The following is an 18,194-nucleotide window of genomic DNA, read 5'->3' as shown; positions in this document are numbered from 1 at the left end:
GCCTAGGGGTAGAATAGTCATTTCACAGTTAGGGGTTAATTTTGAATTAAATTTCTATTTTAGGTAAGTTCTATTTAAAGTCAATTAGAATTAAACTAAATTTAATATTTCTAAACTATTTCTAATATTTCTTTTTTAATATTCTGTAATTAACTCTAAAGTCCTAAAACTATTATTTCTAAAAATTATTATAATTCTAATAATCTAATTGTCCTAAAACTAATTAAGGATATTCCCAAAATTTCCAATAATCCTACAATTTCTAATTTCAAATTCTAATCTAATTATTTCTAGAGATGCTTCTAATAACATCTAATCAAAGTCCCTATCTAATTAACTCTAATTACCTAGACTAATCTTAACCATTACCTAAGCGTTCTTAATCATCTAGCCTAATTCAGTTACTGTTAACACACCCCTGTTGATCTACCATTACATCCCTAATCAAATGCACCGAAGAAGATAACAACACGGGCCTCATATGGACTGGGGGTGTAGAAAGTTGCGGGGGGTGTGCGCAAGGATGATGGGCCCAGGGTGAATTGACAGAGGGGAGGTGTGAGTTGGGGTCAGAAATCCACTTAGGAAGAAAACCCATTTCTCCGAACACCAAATCCGGATCCAACGTGAACATTGAAGGTCCAGTCCAAAGCTTGCTGAAGAAATTCGCTGAAAGCTTCAAACGCGATTCTTCCAAAAGCGCTTCCTAGAAGCGCTTCTCTCCTCTCACCGGCGTTGACGTTAACGCCTCTAAATCCTTCCATTCACACGAACTCCGGTAAAACTCTCTCGGAGCTAAACAAATCTCGAAACGTAAAAACCGAATCCTAATACGCGAGCTCAGGAATTAAACGGCGATGGAGAAAAGTCACATACCGTAATGGTTTTCGCAACGTTCACCGACGAGAAGCGGATCGAGAGCTTTCGGATCTACTTCTCCTGTTCTTCTTCTACTTCAATCTTCCTCGCCGTTCTCTGGTGCTTTGAATCGCGGCGTTCACGTATCTTGAATCGAAGGCGCGGTTCGATCGTTGGATTCGAGAGGATTCACTGAAGCAAGGGACACCCTGGATTGGGGATGGAATCAAAGTCCAGCAAGAACAGCCAATGAATTCGCCGGCAAAGATGACCGATGCAACGACGAGGTTAGCGGAAGCTCGTCTCAGGTATTTTCTTGGTGCTCTCTCTCTTTCTTCGCCTTATCTTCCTTCTCCTACTCGCGGTTCTGTTATGATCCTTTCTTCTCCCTGCGTTTTCCGTGTTTTGGTTGCAGAGACTGAGGCAGAGTGGATTCTAGCTCCACCGATCAAAGCTTCAACGTGGAGCTTTGATGGCTTTGTCTCAGAGCTTTGGTAAGGGTGGAATGGTGGTGAAGATGCGGAATAGAAGATGGAAACTGGAAGAAGCAGGTTGAGAGTGATGATTGAAGAGGAGTTCTTGGAGGAGGTTGTGGGGTTTTCTGTTAGAGGTTGGTTAGAGGTTTGCTTAGGTTGGAAGAATGCAGGTTTGGTTAGGGTGAAGAAACTTTGGTTGAATGGTGATGGAGGTGGTAGAAGAAACTGGTGAATTGTTGAATTATGGGAAAGATGATGGAAGAAACTTGGATTGAAGATGGAGGATGGTTCTTATAGGAGAGTAAGGTTAGAGAGATGGTTGGTTATGTCCTAGAATCGTTCAATTGAGGCACTTTAGGGAATTGGTTAGAATTTAGGGAATTGGTTAGAGTCAGTTATGACAATTGGGAGGTTAGGAGTCAATGACCATTGGCAACAGCTGGAATTGATTAGGCGGTTATGACGGGTGAAGACAGTTAGATTTCTGTTATAAAGTTAGTTTGCAATTTTTCTGATTCTGTTATGTACTGCTTTCTTTTATGCAGGTTTTGTTAGAAGGTTGTTGATAGTTGGAAGTTATGAAGGGTGTTATGAATGAGTTGAAGGATTCATGATGATGAATGATGAAGAGTGAAGTTCTATCCTCCCAAAAAAATTGTGAGTTTCATTTACTCCCTCATTTACCCTAGAAATTCTCTCATCTACCTCTCTTTCTGTTTCTGTCTTGAAATGGCTTTTGTGAATTGTTGCAGGTTTGCAACATGACAATGGCTTGAGGTTCACGACCAATACAAATAGAATATGTTGGTTAGTGGTATGGATTTCGGGATGTCCCTCAGAAGCTGCATAATCAGCGTGCTGTCTTTGTAAGATTCCTCATTGAGAGAATCCAAATCAACAATGGCTACATCAAATGCTTGCTTGGCACGGTGACAACCCCTTTCAGGAGAGTTCAAGATTTCATAATGGAAGACAGAGAAGTTCAAAGCCAAACCCAGCCTGACAGGATGAGTGGGAGGTAACTCGGTCTCTGCAGCAATGGAAGCTTCCTGATATGCTTTCAAGGACTGATCAGCAGCCTCTTTCCTGTCATCCCCACTCTTAAACTCAGCCAGATAATGATAACATTGGTATATCCTTTAAATCACGCTAACTTCCGTTTGGACGGCAAGGTGATTGGAGTCTTGAACTGAGGTCTGGTTTCAGAGTTAGGTTTCACTGAAGATTCAGATGGATTCTCTGATATACAAGTTTCTGAAGAGTCTTTCCCAGTACGTAACAATTTTCTGGCTGATGATCGCCGAGAGTCAATGACTTGGTGTCTTGTATGGGAACCAAAAGACGATGAGAAAGTTAGAGACTTTTTCTTTGCAGAGATGGCGTCACTTTTCAAGCAAGCGTCTTCATTCTTTGAATTAGACTTCAATTTGCTAGTAAGAAATCCACTAGGAGTACGACCAGAAGGCCACTGAACCTGTGTTGAAGAAGCTTCTTGTGTTGAGGGTGAATTGCATTGGATGCTCATGGCTTGTTTTGTTGGTCAGGTAGCTCGAAAACTGGAAGTACTTCTGGCTGCCACATGGTTTTGGCTGCATCACATTTTGGTGAGGATTTCGCATCTGCCTTAGTTTAAACAACATGCTCTGCTGCTTTGCATTTGGATGATGCGTTTCTAACTCGATGCTTCAGGTTTCATTGCAGTTGTGTCAGTGGGTAGGTTGCCTTGTTATGGCTCTGTTATTGTGCAGTACCTGTTTTCTTCACTCTGCTTTTTGATAAGTGGGAAATTGGCTAGAAGGTTGTTGAATCCGTTGTGACTCGGTTAGACTTTCGGTTATGAGCTTTCGAGTTTCGGTTATAAGTTGGAGGTTAGTGAGAAATCCTGCCTTGTATTTTCTATTTTCCGTTTCGGTCCTTTTTCCGTTATTCCAGTTATGATCTATCTTTAACTTGGTGTTATTGTGAAATTTGGCAGGCCAATCTATTGTTACTGCAGGTTGAAGCAACTCTGTTGGAATCATGCTTGGCCTGGAACGAATGGTTTGTAAGGTGGAAAGCTTGGATGAAAATTTGAAAATTGGGATTGGAATTGTACTTGAAATGTTTTATGGTTGTAAATGTATGGTTGTGATCATATGATATAGAATAAAATTGGAATTGTGTTGGATTGGAATTCTAAATGAAGATGAATGTATCAGTTGGTTCACATGTTTAGGAACGGAATTTAATATCTTGGTTGAATGGATTTGCAGGCTCCACTTTTGTGATTTTCTGTATCAGATTGAAATGGCTATGTAAATGATGATTAATGGTTTGGAAAAAGAATTAAATGGTCACACGGATTGTTTTAGAAATTAGGAATTAGTAAAAATGAAATATTGATTTGGAAAGAGGATTTGGCTTACTAGTGGATTTTTATTGTGAAAAATGGATTAAAAAAAGGTTATGGATATGCAAATGGGTTATTGAAAATAATGGATCAAATGAATATTAGGAATTGGATTTGAATGGATATCTGGTTAGACGGTTGACTTTTATGGGCCTCAGCCGACTTGGTTACGCACTGTGGGCTCCTGAACCCCCAACTTTGGCCAACTTGCTACAACATGAGCCTTAATTCGCATGAGCTTTCCAGAACGACCACAGGACCTTTTCCAGCATGAAAATCCCTTGCTCTCTTGTTCAGATGACTTCTTCTGATCAGTTTTGCATGATAAAAATGTACTATGCTATGCAATGCTAAGGCAATGTTAATGACCTAAAAAATGAAATGAATGTACAAAATGGTAGGGTGCAAATTTGAGGTGCTACAGCTGCCCCTATTCAATCAGCTGGGAACCCGAACGGATGATAGCAACGGCTGTCAGACTTTCAGGGTAAACAGGGATTGAATACCAAGTACCGTAGAAATTTGCACACTGCTGGGATTTGTCTTTTTTCTTTCTTTTCAGGGTAAAGCACATCCAGACATCGACACACGATGAATGGGAACAGAAATCATCTCAACTAGATGCCAACGGACAACTAGGAAACACTCAACGTTTACCAAAACCAACGGAGAGGTAACTCAACTCTACTGGGGATAACCAGGAAAGGATACAACCATACGTCGGCGGACGTAATGGGAAAGACTCAACGTTTACCAAGACCAACGGAGAGGTAACCAATCATCATCGGATGGAAGGCGGGGATAGTGATACAACCATACGTCAGCGGACGAAATGGGAAAGACTCAACGTTTACCAAGACCAACGGAGAGGTAACCATACATCATAGGATGAATGGCTGGAAGGATAGTGATACAACCATACGTCAGCGGACGTAATGGGAAAAACTCAACGTTTACCAAGACCAACGGAGAGGTGGCCAGACATCATCGGATGAATGGGAAGACTCGACCAGACGTCATAGGACGAAAGGGAGAAGCTCGACGTTTATCGACACCAACGGAGAAGGAGGAAACTCAGCCAGACGTCATAGGACGAAAGGGAGACTCAACGTTTATCGACACCAACGGAGAAGGAGGAAACTCAACCAGACGTCATAGGACGAAAGGGAGACTCAACGTTTATCGACACCAACGGAGAGGGAGAAAACTCAGCCAGACGTCATAGGACGAAAGGGAGACTCAACGTTTATCGACACCAACGGAGAAGGAGAAAACTCAGCCAGACGTCATAGGACGAAAGGGAGACTCAACGTTTATCGACACCAACAGAGAAGGAGAAAACTCAGCCAGACGTCATAGGACGAAAGGGAGACTCAACGTTTATCGACACCAACGGAGAAGGAGAAAACTCAACCAGACGTCATAGGATGAAAGGGAGACCACAACCGGACACCAAATAGGACGTCTACTAGGGATTCTGGCTGGGAAATCAACCAGACATTAATGAATGACTGGGAATAGGGTATACAATCAGACGTCATCGGACGATTGAGAAAAACACAACGTTTATCGAAACCAACGGGGAGGTAAATCCACTTGGGGAAGGGTACAACTAGACGTCATAGGACGAATAGGAAAAACTCGACGTTTATCGACACCAACAGAGAGGAGGACTCTGAGGGGAATCATAAGGCATTACCAAATGATCTGTGGGGAATAAACAAACTAGACGTCAGCGGACGGCTAGGAAAAACTCGACGTTTATCGACACCAACGGAGAGGAGGATTCTTCTGGGGACGACCCTGTGGGGAAAGATATCAACTATACGCCAACGGACGCATAGGAAAAACTCGACGTTTATCAACACCAACGGAGAGGAGGAAACTTCACTAGGGAAGAGTGAACACAACCAAATCATCAACGGATAATTGGGAAAAACTCGACGTTTATCGACACCAACGGAGAGGAGGAACTTCACTAGGGAAGAGTGAACACAACCAAATCATCAACGGATAATTGGGAAAAACTCGACGTTTATCGACACCAACGGAGAGGAGGAACTTCACTAGGGAAGAGTGAACACAACCAAATCATCAATGGATGATGGGGAAAAACTCGACGTTTATCGACACCAACGGAGAGGAGGAAAATCACTGGGGATCAAGGTCATGACAGAGAGTAGACAGGAAGGAACACCAAGGATGCCGGGTTGTAGGCAGAAAACAGGTGACCGACCAAAACGTGAATTGGTTTGTGTTCAAAAACACTCAACATCCTGAAGAGGGCTAGAAAAGCAGTCTTGTTAGAGGATGGACATTCAATTCCACAAGGAATACGAATCTTACTCTGCTGGAGAAAGCAATCAAAAGACTGACCAGAGAGTGTATGAGATATATCATCTATAGCCGTCGAAACGTAGATAACACACTCGCAAGGAAGATTATCCATAACCGGGTTGAGGTTGTTAGATGGATAGATCGACCGACATCATCCTGAAGAAAGCAAAGGCAAACTTGTTAAAGGATGGACATTCGATTCCGAACAAAGGAATACGAATCTTACTCAACTGGGGAGGACGACTTCGACCCAAGAGCGCATGAGATATATTATCTATAGCCGTCAAAACGTAGATAACACACTCGCATGGAAGATTATCCATAACCGGATTGTAGGTTGTTAAATGGATAAACGACCGAAAAGAAAGGCATCGGGGTACCAGACTAGGTATGCAAAGATGACCAATCAAAAGAGGATGAAGTTGCTTACTCGGAGCAAATATCCGAAAGGAAGGAGAAGACCCACCGGGGACAATACTGCTTGATCAAGGCAAGTATCCAGAGGGGACAAGACTATCAATACCGCCAACTGGGTACTGATAACTGCAAAGAGGGGATTACATCTACCGGTTTGTAGGTAGAAAACCACGGGAAAGTAACCAGTCATCGATAGGATGAGCACATAGGGTTAACTCCACCAAGGGGATGAAAGTGGGATTTTACAACTACCAGCTTGTGGGTAGAAAACCACAAAGATAGGACTTACAACTACCGGTTCGTAGGTAGAGGCCAACCGACAGAATGAACCACAAAGGTTACCTCTGCTAGGGGATGAAAGTGGGATTTTACAACTACCGGTTGGGTAGAAAACCACAAAGATAGGACTTACAACTACCTGTTTGTAGGTAGAAGCCCACAAATTCCGCTGAGGATAAGATGAATGAGTACCGGTTAGTGAGCCACTATTCATTCATGCCCCAGGGCAACACAAGAGACAGTCAACAAGAAGCCAATTTAGGATCGATCCAAAAAGGCCAACTGAAACAAGACTCATCCTAATGAGGAAAGAACTCAATAGGGAAAACCCATCCCATTAGGGAGGGAACGGAAGCAACCGTCATCCACGAGGATGTATCTCAGTGGGGAAATGGCAGGAAAGGATGGACACTTTCTGCTTAAGGGGTAGACTCTACATGGAGAGATCAGACACACCCACATCTACTAGGAGGCTACTGGGTAGAACCAGGTTTTTCTTTCACCAACGGATGAGGAAATAAACCTCTCCGGGGGTACCAATCCTGAATGCCGTCAGGAGCAACTGTAGCGAAAGTGCTGTACAGGTCGAACAAGAATCTGCCTCTGCCGGGGAGATGGTCTGATCGGGTTAACACATGAATGCATATGTTCGAATTTTTCTATGGCGTAATGCTCCATTATGAATGGAAATGCTACGCCTTTGAGGATGCAATGATTACTATATGCAAAATGCGAAATGGACTCCGGCTAGGGAGCCGAACTGATCAGATACTCCAACTCTGTGGGGAGACTTTGCTGAGGAAATCTGCTTGAAGAATACTCCGCGGGGAGAGCCTTGTTGGGGAAATGCTTTGCGGGGAAAGCACCGACTTCTCACTCGTGCTGGAGAAAATAAAACTGATGCCGGGACAGGATAACCTCTGCTGGGGATGCCCCACGATAGGGCTCAAACAACACTCTATTAGGGATGCCCCACCATAGGGCTAACAGAGACTTGGAGAAAACATGTTGCACTGTCGGGGACGTGAAGATGAACAACTTCAACCAACACTGCACTGAGCAACCTCGCTGAGGAGAGACCATGAAAAGGTTCTACAGGACAAAGATACAGTTATGCTCGAGATACGAACGACTGTCTTACCCGTTGGTAATCATACCACCTTTGGGAGAGCATTGCGGGTCTCCTAGGTATCCTTTCATCATTGTGAATGTTCACTTTGTTTAAGAACAATTTTGTGAAAATTTTTGTTTATTTTGAAAACAATGATACTTTATCAATTAAAACATGCAAAACATTTGTTGAGTTGAAACAAATAAGAGTGCAAATAATGGAGTAAAAGCTCAAATCGATGTGATGGAATGGTAGTCTGCAAAGGGCGAGACTCCATAGATTTGTACAAGTTTGAAATCGGTGATATATATTGGAGAGGGCTACATTGAACATAATGACCTTTCCTCTACCATTCTGAATCTCGATGTATTCGGAGCTTCGGTCGACGACGCATAGAGAATTCCTGGCGGATGATAGATATAGAACACGGTCTTGTCAAGATGCAGTTACTTGCCAAATCCCTAATTTTTGCCTAGATTGCCCCGGTGTGAGGTGCTCAATCTAGCGAGATGCAAATTCTTTTTTCAATGTCTCTAACTTTTGCCTGGATCGCCCTTTCGGGTTTTCAATCCACCGAGACGCTCCTTTTTGCCTAAGTTACCCTTTGGGGTGTTCAACTTAGCGAGCTGTTTTGCTTTTTTTGTTTAGGCTAAGTATTTCTTGACTGCATCTGGATTCACAGGACGAGTGAACTTCTTCATCCATTGCTGTAAGTGTCAAAGCACCGCCTGAAAAGGCTCTCTTGAAAACATATGGACATTCATAGCTTGGAGTCCACTTGCCCCTGGAATCGGGCACGAAAGACAAGACTTTCTTGAGCACAAGGTCATTTTCTCAGAACTCGAGACTCGACCTTCTAGTCGAATGCTTTCGTCACTCTCTGCTGATATAACTGACCATGACACCTGGCAGTTAATCTCTTCTTTTCGATCGAATTCAGCATCTGTCAACTTGGGACTTTGAGGGTGCTATTTTTCCTTTGTTTTTTCTTTTGATTTTGCTTTTGATTTCTTTTGATTTCTTTTGATTTCTTTTGATTTCTTTTGATTTCTTTTGATTTCTTTTGCACCCTTTCTTTCTTTGTTTTTTTTTGATTGATTTTTTTTTTGATGCCCCAGTTGGCTGTTCTGCTGATTCTCGAGATGCAGCTGAGTGATCTTCTTTTCTTGCTCAAGAAGTCGGGAAATCTCGTCAGGAATCCCTTCAACATCATCTTCTTCTACTTCGAATACAGGGAATTCAAAATTGGGAGATGACGTCCGATCATTATGTTCAATGGGTTTGAGAAACAACCTGCATAATGATTTCGATATGAAAAACTTTTTGGAAAACAAACAAGACAATCGTTATGCAGATGAAAAGATTGCTTTTATTCCTGTTTTTAGGGTTTTTTGTGATCACCAATTTCATGCAAAAAGTGAAAAGGGAAAACAATTGGAAAAACAAATGTTTAACATGCATTTACTTGAATGAAAATATCATTGCACAAAATGTTGCCAACAATGTCATCACTTCTCCTTTTGGCATGGGAGAAGGGTTTTTAAACAAAGTGATTATTACTCTGACTTATGAACAACTGTAGGAACGCCCACAGTGACCCAATTGTGACAGATCCCACCAGGGATAACAACTGTCAGAATCTCTTGCATTAGTAGCTTCTGCTTTTGATCAACCCTCTTTGTTGAAGACCTCAGGAGAAAAGCCAACGCCAGCCCGCGACTTGTTATCTTCAAGCTTGATTAACACGGGGACCCAAGTCTTCAAAGTTCAGAATACCTGACTGCACGAGGTCTTGAACCTTCATTTTCAACTGAAAGCAACTATCCACATCATGACCAGGAGCACCCGAATGATACACACAATGCTGCTCAGGCCTATACCACCACCGAGGGTTGACGGGTATAGCCGGCGGGTCTCTGGGAGTAATCAAGTTCCGCTCTATCAACGAGGGATACAGCTCTACGTAAGACATAGGGATCGGATCAAAAATGACCCTCTTCCTCTCATTACTTGTACCGGCTTGATTATCATAGGGAGGCTGGTAAGCCTGCTATTGCGGACGATGTTGCTGATGTTGATACCGCTGAGTTGGCCTTCCCTGTTGCTGTTGGGTTGCTGGAATAGTCACAGCGGCAGCTTGACGATATTGTCCTCTGTTCGCACTCCCTCGCCGGTGCACAGCATTTGTTTCACTCTCTCCCCTTTTGGGTGCCCTAGAGAATGGCTTCTTAGAATTCAACGAACTTGAAGAGCCACGATGGCGAACCGGAGTACGGGTTGCTCTGACATTAACAGTTTCTGTAGCAAGAGGCTGTCCATCAACTCGTATACCTCTAAGTTCATCTCCAGTAGCATAGCCATGAACGGGAGCAGCAGCAACGTTGACATTCTCATATCCAGGTGGAGCAACAGGTGAACCACGGTTAGACGCCTGAATAACCGTTTCCTGTCTCTGAACCAAAGCACGGAGCTCCTCCTGACCTTGAGCAACCCCTTGCATCATCGTCAAAAATTGGGCCATGTTCGCCCTCATCTCAGCTAATTCAGTCTGAACCTGATCCATGCTTCTTCGCTGATTTAGTCTCGTAGAATACCGGTGCGGTCTCTGATCAGCTATCCTGCCTGACACAGGAACCAGAGTGAGAAGTCCGAACTAGAACACCTGTTATGCGAGAATGATATGTATATGATGTGCGTAATGCATATGCAGATTACATTTCTTTTTCTGTGCATATATTGTATTTTTTTTTTTGAAGATAGACATGCTATGATGCAAGTTATGCAGACATGACTGGTCAGCTGCGTGTCACACGGCACAGGATCAAAACTCCGGCTTGAACTCAGAATCACCCATTCATCTGAAACCCCAAAGTCATCTGGTCAACTGTCATCTGAGCCCAATCTGAAGAACCAAACCTACATCTGTGCAACCTCAAACTCAGCCCAGGGGTCCGAAATAAACGGAACCCTCTGATAATGGCCAAGGTCAAACCTCCGGCGTCCAAAAATAGAGATCCATAAATCCGGCTGAACCATAGTCACTATCACAGCATCACTGGCAGAAGCTGTACTGGCAAACATCAAACCCGCCCCTCACAGGTGAATTCTAACAAGGTCATCCTAGGGCGGACAATGGTCTCGACAATCGGGCAAAGATACTCAATGGGTTTGCCCTTTCGGGTGTGCCATTGTAGCTCCCTTAAGATCGTCTCAACCAAGAATCCGGGAAAGAACGGTCACCAGAGTCAACAGTTCAGATGAAGTAACTCAACCAAAGTGGAATACCCACAGAGGCAAGCACTATCAAATGAACCTCGTCCGGCTTGTGGTACATCACGTTGCCAGGCACATGTTGACCTAACATGAAGGAGGCAACATGAGACCACACTAATCCTAGGTGTATACTCGGGCCTGGGTTTTAGCCCCACTCAGAACACCCACCCCAGACAGAAGAACCACCTGCACAGGAGACAGTTCAATGCCAGTATGATGCATGCAAACGTACATGCAAACAATAAATGCAAACAATAAATGCACATATATACAATGAATGCAATAAATAACAGCACAAAGCAACCAAGGCCCTAACCTAGAGAGCGCTAGGAGAGACTCGCTTAGGGAAGATGGACCAGCACAGGTCAACTTCTTAGTTCCCCAGCAGAGTCGCCAGCTGTCGCATTACGCGAAAAACCGGCGGGAAAACAAGAACAACAGAGCCGCCACCGTGCGTTATTTATCCCAAAAGAGGGAAAGGAAACGCTCAGAGTAAACCTGGAAAAGACATGGTCTCGCGACCAAAGAGAATGGGATCGGGAGTCGGTTATGCGAAGGGAAGGTATTAGCACCCCTACGCATCCGTCGTACTCGACGGGATCCACGCACAATAGGAAGGAAAATGGTTGCTAAAACACTGCTCAAATAAACATCTACACAGGCTGAAGGAGACACAAGAAAACAAACAAGACTGACTCGGCGGGATATCGCATCCTGGGCCTACTTAGTCTATCAAGCATAGACATCAGAGTCAAAGTAGTTCGGACTGGGGAAACGACACATGCTCGCTAGGATGTCGCATCCTATGCATACGTATCTCCTTTGGACGAAGGAGAATCAGAGCATTCGTAGCTCGGCTAACACGCACGCAAACAAACGCAGGCAAAGGCAAACGTGGAGCCTGAATGCCAATCACTGGGCTTACATCAGCATCCGAACCAAAACACACACAAGAGGGCAAACATGGAGCCCGACTGCCAATCACTGGACTTACGTCGGCATCCGAACCAGACACACGCACACAGGAACCCGAATGCCACTCGATGGACTTACATCAGCTTCCAAGCACACAACGAGACACAGGATGTGGAATGCCAATCGCTGGGCTTACATCCATCTCCTAACACCAACACAAGAAGAAGAAGGGTCTCGATTGCAACTAGGGCAAGAGAAGGGGAAGGTCTCAATCGCAACGAGGGCGAGAGAAAAGAATTAGTGTTAGTTGTTAGTCAAACTCGACAAGACATCGCATCTCGTGCCTACGTATCTCATCTGGACATGAGAATCAGAGTTGCCGTAGTTCGGCTAAACTATTCCTGTTGGTTTGTGTTTTTTAAGTGGATAACGTCACTACGCAATCTACCGGATGCTCGACCTTTGGAGACTTACTCACCTGTAGTAGAAGGAGTTGACGTATCCTTAAGAGGGGATAATGTTTGTTTGTGTTTTAGGAAAGCTCAAGCAAGAAAGGAAGTCCTATACGAAGGAACCGTGCTACCTTAATTGTCATGCAAACGAGACTACGCGGAGTCTAGCAAACCTAGGGGATACAATCACACCACACAAACATATACAGCATGAAATAAACACACCAGCAAGGGGCTCAAACATCAGGGCTAGGCTTTAGTCGAGGGGTCATATCAACCTCAACAAACAAGCCTCTGTATCGGGGTCAGGTTAGCTCTTAACCTTGCCATTGAGGGGCTAAGGTGAAGCTGATGAAAGGTGATGAGGGGCGTGCCTCATTGCTTCTATCTTTGGTCAGAGAGAGCATCAGACAAGGGAGCGTGGGTCCAGAATGGGGGGACCCTTCTACGCTCAGGACATAGACTCGACTGTACAATGTACAAGATCTTGGGTTTGTGTCCCAATGCATCAAACACAAGTAGTGTGAGCAGAGGGACGACTCAACAGAAGAGTGGGAGATAGACTGCATATCTCTATGATCCACCAATTGCCTTAATCAAGGTCTTTACCTGCTTAGGGACAAAGTATAAACAATCACAAGCATTGCCTCTTAAGGAGGACTTCAGACAGGTGCCTGGCTAAGTAACAAGCCAGGTCTTCCAGACTACATGAAGTCAGAAAAGTTATACCTCAGTGGTAAGCAAACCACAAACCCAGCTATGCAACTCAAGCAATGAGTTAAAGCTACTAAAGTACCTGTGTAAATAGCTAACCAGTCAGTACACAATTCAAACAAACAATCAACAGTCAATATCACACAAACAGACAAATCCAGTCAGACAACAATGAGCAATCCATGAACACAAGTGAATCCTCCATTAAGGCCTACAAAACACACAATTGTTAGCCAACAACAACAAATGGTTAAGCTCAAATGAAGGAGCATCATCACTCATGGAGATGTATTCTTGAACCTGAAATCACAATTCAAATGATAAGTCCAAACCACTAGGTCGAAGCCTAGGGTCAAAAGAGGATAAAAAATCCAAAACAGAAGCTTAAACTCCACATGAAGCTCATTTAATCAAGTACTAACATGTCCTAACATTAAGGGAGCATGCAAGATTGAATTATTTCTAAGCCTAGGGGTAGAATAGTCATTTCACAGTTAGGGGTTAATTTTGAATTAAATTTCTATTTTAGGTAAGTTCTATTTAAAGTCAATTAGAATTAAACTAAATTTAATATTTCTAAACTATTTCTAATATTTCTTTTTTAATATTCTGTAATTAACTCTAAAGTCCTAAAACTATTATTTCTAAAAATTATTATAATTCTAATAATCTAATTGTCCTAAAACTAATTAAGGATATTCCCAAAATTTCCAATAATCCTACAATTTCTAATTTCAAATTCTAATCTAATTATTTCTAGAGATGCTTCTAATAACATCTAATCAAAGTCCCTATCTAATTAACTCTAATTACCTAGACTAATCTTAACCATTACCTAAGCGTTCTTAATCATCTAGCCTAATTCAGTTACTGTTAACACACCCCTGTTGATCTACCATTACATCCCTAATCAAATGCACCGAAGAAGATAACAACACGGGCCTCATATGGACTGGGGGTGTAGAAAGTTGCGGGGGGTGTGCGCAAGGATGATGGGCCCAGGGTGAATTGACAGAGGGGAGGTGTGAGTTGGGGTCAGAAATCCACTTAGGAAGAAAACCCATTTCTCCGAACACCAAATCCGGATCCAACGTGAACATTGAAGGTCCAGTCCAAAGCTTGCTGAAGAAATTCGCTGAAAGCTTCAAACGCGATTCTTCCAAAAGCGCTTCCTAGAAGCGCTTCTCTCCTCTCACCGGCGTTGACGTTAACGCCTCTAAATCCTTCCATTCACACGAACTCCGGTAAAACTCTCTCGGAGCTAAACAAATCTCGAAACGTAAAAACCGAATCCTAATACGCGAGCTCAGGAATTAAACGGCGATGGAGAAAAGTCACATACCGTAATGGTTTTCGCAACGTTCACCGACGAGAAGCGGATCGAGAGCTTTCGGATCTACTTCTCCTGTTCTTCTTCTACTTCAATCTTCCTCGCCGTTCTCTGGTGCTTTGAATCGCGGCGTTCACGTATCTTGAATCGAAGGCGCGGTTCGATCGTTGGATTCGAGAGGATTCACTGAAGCAAGGGACACCCTGGATTGGGGATGGAATCAAAGTCCAGCAAGAACAGCCAATGAATTCGCCAGCAAAGATGACCGATGCAACGACGAGGTTAGCGGAAGCTCGTCTCAGGTATTTTCTTGGTGCTCTCTCTCTTTCTTCGCCTTATCTTCCTTCTCCTACTCGCGGTTCTGTTCTGATCCTTTCTTCTCCCTGCGTTTTCCGTGTTTTGGTTGCAGAGACTGAGGCAGAGTGGATTCTAGCTCCACCGATCAAAGCTTCAACGTGGAGCTTTGATGGCTTTGTCTCAGAGCTTTGGTAAGGGTGGAATGGTGGTGAAGATGCGGAATAGAAGATGGAAACTGGAAGAAGCAGGTTGAGAGTGATGATTGAAGAGGAGTTCTTGGAGGAGGTTGTGGGGTTTTCTGTTAGAGGTTGGTTAGAGGTTTGCTTAGGTTGGAAGAATGCAGGTTTGGTTAGGGTGAAGAAACTTTGGTTGAATGGTGATGGAGGTGGTAGAAGAAACTGGTGAATTGTTGAATTATGGGAAAGATGATGGAAGAAACTTGGATTGAAGATGGAGGATGGTTCTTATAGGAGAGTAAGGTTAGAGAGATGGTTGGTTATGTCCTAGAATCGTTCAATTGAGGCACTTTAGGGAATTGGTTAGAATTTAGGGAATTGGTTAGAGTCAGTTATGACAATTGGGAGGTTAGGAGTCAATGACCATTGGCAACAGCTGGAATTGATTAGGCGGTTATGACGGGTGAAGACAGTTAGATTTCTGTTATAAAGTTAGTTTGCAATTTTTCTGATTCTGTTATGTACTGCTTTCTTTTATGCAGGTTTTGTTAGAAGGTTGTTGATAGTTGGAAGTTATGAAGGGTGTTATGAATGAGTTGAAGGATTCATGATGATGAATGATGAAGAGTGAAGTTCTATCCTCCCAAAAAAATTGTGAGTTTCATTTACTCCCTCATTTACCCTAGAAATTCTCTCATCTACCTCTCTTTCTGTTTCTGTCTTGAAATGGCTTTTGTGAATTGTTGCAGGTTTGCAACATGACAATGGCTTGAGGTTCACGACCAATACAAATAGAATATGTTGGTTAGTGGTATGGATTTCGGGATGTCCCTCAGAAGCTGCATAATCAGCGTGCTGTCTTTGTAAGATTCCTCATTGAGAGAATCCAAATCAACAATGGCTACATCAAATGCTTGCTTGGCACGGTGACAGCCCCTTTCAGGAGAGTTCAAGATTTCATAATGGAAGACAGAGAAGTTCAAAGCCAAACCCAGCCTGACAGGATGAGTGGGAGGTAACTCGGTCTCTGCAGCAATGGAAGCTTCCTGATATGCTTTCAAGGACTGATCAGCAGCCTCTTTCCTGTCATCCCCACTCTTAAACTCAGCCAGATAATGATAACATTGGTATATCCTTTAAATCACGCTAACTTCCGTTTGGACGGCAAGGTGATTGGAGTCTTGAACTGAGGTCTGGTTTCAGAGTTAGGTTTCACTGAAGATTCAGATGGATTCTCTGATATACAAGTTTCTGAAGAGTCTTTCCCAGTACGTAACAATTTTCTGGCTGATGATCGCCGAGAGTCAATGACTTGGTGTCTTGTATGGGAACCAAAAGACGATGAGAAAGTTAGAGACTTTTTCTTTGCAGAGATGGCGTCACTTTTCAAGCAAGCGTCTTCATTCTTTGAATTAGACTTCAATTTGCTAGTAAGAAATCCACTAGGAGTACGACCAGAAGGCCACTGAACCTGTGTTGAAGAAGCTTCCTGTGTTGAGGGTGAATTGCATTGGATGCTCATGGCTTGTTTTGTTGGTCAGGTAGCTCGAAAACTGGAAGTACTTCTGGCTGCCACATGGTTTTGGCTGCATCACATTTTGGTGAGGATTTCGCATCTGCCTTAGTTTAAACAACATGCTCTGCTGCTTTGCATTTGGATGATGCGTTTCTAACTCGATGCTTCAGGTTTCATTGCAGTTGTGTCAGTGGGTAGGTTGCCTTGTTATGGCTCTGTTATTGTGCAGTACCTGTTTTCTTCACTCTGCTTTTTGATAAGTGGGAAATTGGCTAGAAGGTTGTTGAATCCGTTGTGACTCGGTTAGACTTTCGGTTATGAGCTTTCGAGTTTCGGTTATAAGTTGGAGGTTAGTGAGAAATCCTGCCTTGTATTTTCTATTTTCCGTTTCGGTCCTTTTTCCGTTATTCCAGTTATGATCTATCTTTAACTTGGTGTTATTGTGAAATTTGGCAGGCCAATCTATTGTTACTGCAGGTTGAAGCAACTCTGTTGGAATCATGCTTGGCCTGGAACGAATGGTTTGTAAGGTGGAAAGCTTGGATGAAAATTTGAAAATTGGGATTGGAATTGTACTTGAAATGTTTTATGGTTGTAAATGTATGGTTGTGATCATATGATATAGAATAAAATTAGAATTGTGTTGGATTGGAATTCTAAATGAAGATGAATGTATCAGTTGGTTCACATGTTTAGGAACGGAATTTAATATCTTGGTTGAATGGATTTGCAGGCTCCACTTTTGTGATTTTCTGTATCAGATTGAAATGGCTATGTAAATGATGATTAATGGTTTGGAAAAAGAATTAAATGGTCACACGGATTGTTTTAGAAATTAGGAATTAGTAAAAATGAAATATTGATTTGGAAAGAGGATTTGGCTTACTAGTGGATTTTTATTGTGAAAAATGGATTAAAAAAAAGGTTATGGATATGCAAATGGGTTATTGAAAATAATGGATCAAATGAATATTAGGAATTGGATTTGAATGGATATCTGGTTAGACGGTTGACTTTTATGGGCCTCAGCCGACTTGGTTACGCACTGTGGGCTCCTGAACCCCCAACTTTGGCCAACTTGCTACAACATGAGCCTTAATTCGCATGAGCTTTCCAGAACGACCACAGGACCTTTTCCAGCATGAAAATCCCTTGCTCTCTTGTTCAGATGACTTCTTCTGATCAGTTTTGCATGATAAAAATGCACTATGCTATGCAATGCTAAGGCAATGTTAATGACCTAAAAAGTGAAATGAATGTACAAAATGGTAGGGTGCAAATTTGAGGTGCTACAGCTGCCCCTATTCAATCAGCTGGGAACCCGAACGGATGATAGCAACGGCTGTCAGACTTTCAGGGTAAACAGGGATTGAATACCAAGTACCGTAGAAATTTGCACACTGCTGGGATTTGTCTTTTTTCTTTCTTTTCAGGGTAAAGCACATCCAGACATCGACACACGATGAATGGGAACAGAAATCATCTCAACTAGATGCCAACGGACAACTAGGAAACACTCAACGTTTACCAAAACCAACGGAGAGGTAACTCAACTCTACTGGGGATAACCAGGAAAGGATACAACCATACGTCGGCGGACGTAATGGGAAAGACTCAACGTTTACCAAGACCAACGGAGAGGTAACCAATCATC

General features: G+C 43.0%; 2 long non-coding RNA genes across 4 annotated transcripts; both read left to right on the top strand.

The window, feature by feature from the left end:
* The first annotated feature begins 601 nt into the window (after positions 1-601).
* Positions 602-15,950, top strand: LOC127119298 (uncharacterized). Of its 3 annotated transcripts, XR_007802747.1 has the most exons (4): positions 14,296-14,853; positions 14,961-15,487; positions 15,567-15,678; positions 15,774-15,950. It is a non-coding gene; the product is annotated as an uncharacterized LOC127119298 (long non-coding RNA). The 3 variants fall into 3 exon arrangements; XR_007802746.1 differs by lacking the exon at positions 14,296-14,853 and adding an exon at positions 602-1,166 and having other exon boundaries at positions 14,961-15,678; XR_007802745.1 differs by having other exon boundaries at positions 14,295-14,853; positions 14,961-15,678.
* A 573-nt stretch (positions 15,951-16,523) lies between these two features.
* Positions 16,524-17,139, top strand: LOC127119302 (uncharacterized). The gene is made up of 3 exons (XR_007802751.1): positions 16,524-16,625; positions 16,711-16,889; positions 16,997-17,139. It is a non-coding gene; the product is annotated as an uncharacterized LOC127119302 (long non-coding RNA).
* The last annotated feature ends 1,055 nt before the right edge of the window (positions 17,140-18,194 follow it).

Source organism: Lathyrus oleraceus, chromosome 2 (assembly GCF_024323335.1).
Source record: "Lathyrus oleraceus cultivar Zhongwan6 chromosome 2, CAAS_Psat_ZW6_1.0, whole genome shotgun sequence".
Taxonomy (NCBI): Eukaryota; Viridiplantae; Streptophyta; class Magnoliopsida; order Fabales; family Fabaceae; genus Lathyrus; species Lathyrus oleraceus.
The sequence above is the reverse complement of the archived record's forward strand: the minus strand, read 5'-3'. Positions and strand labels throughout refer to the sequence as shown.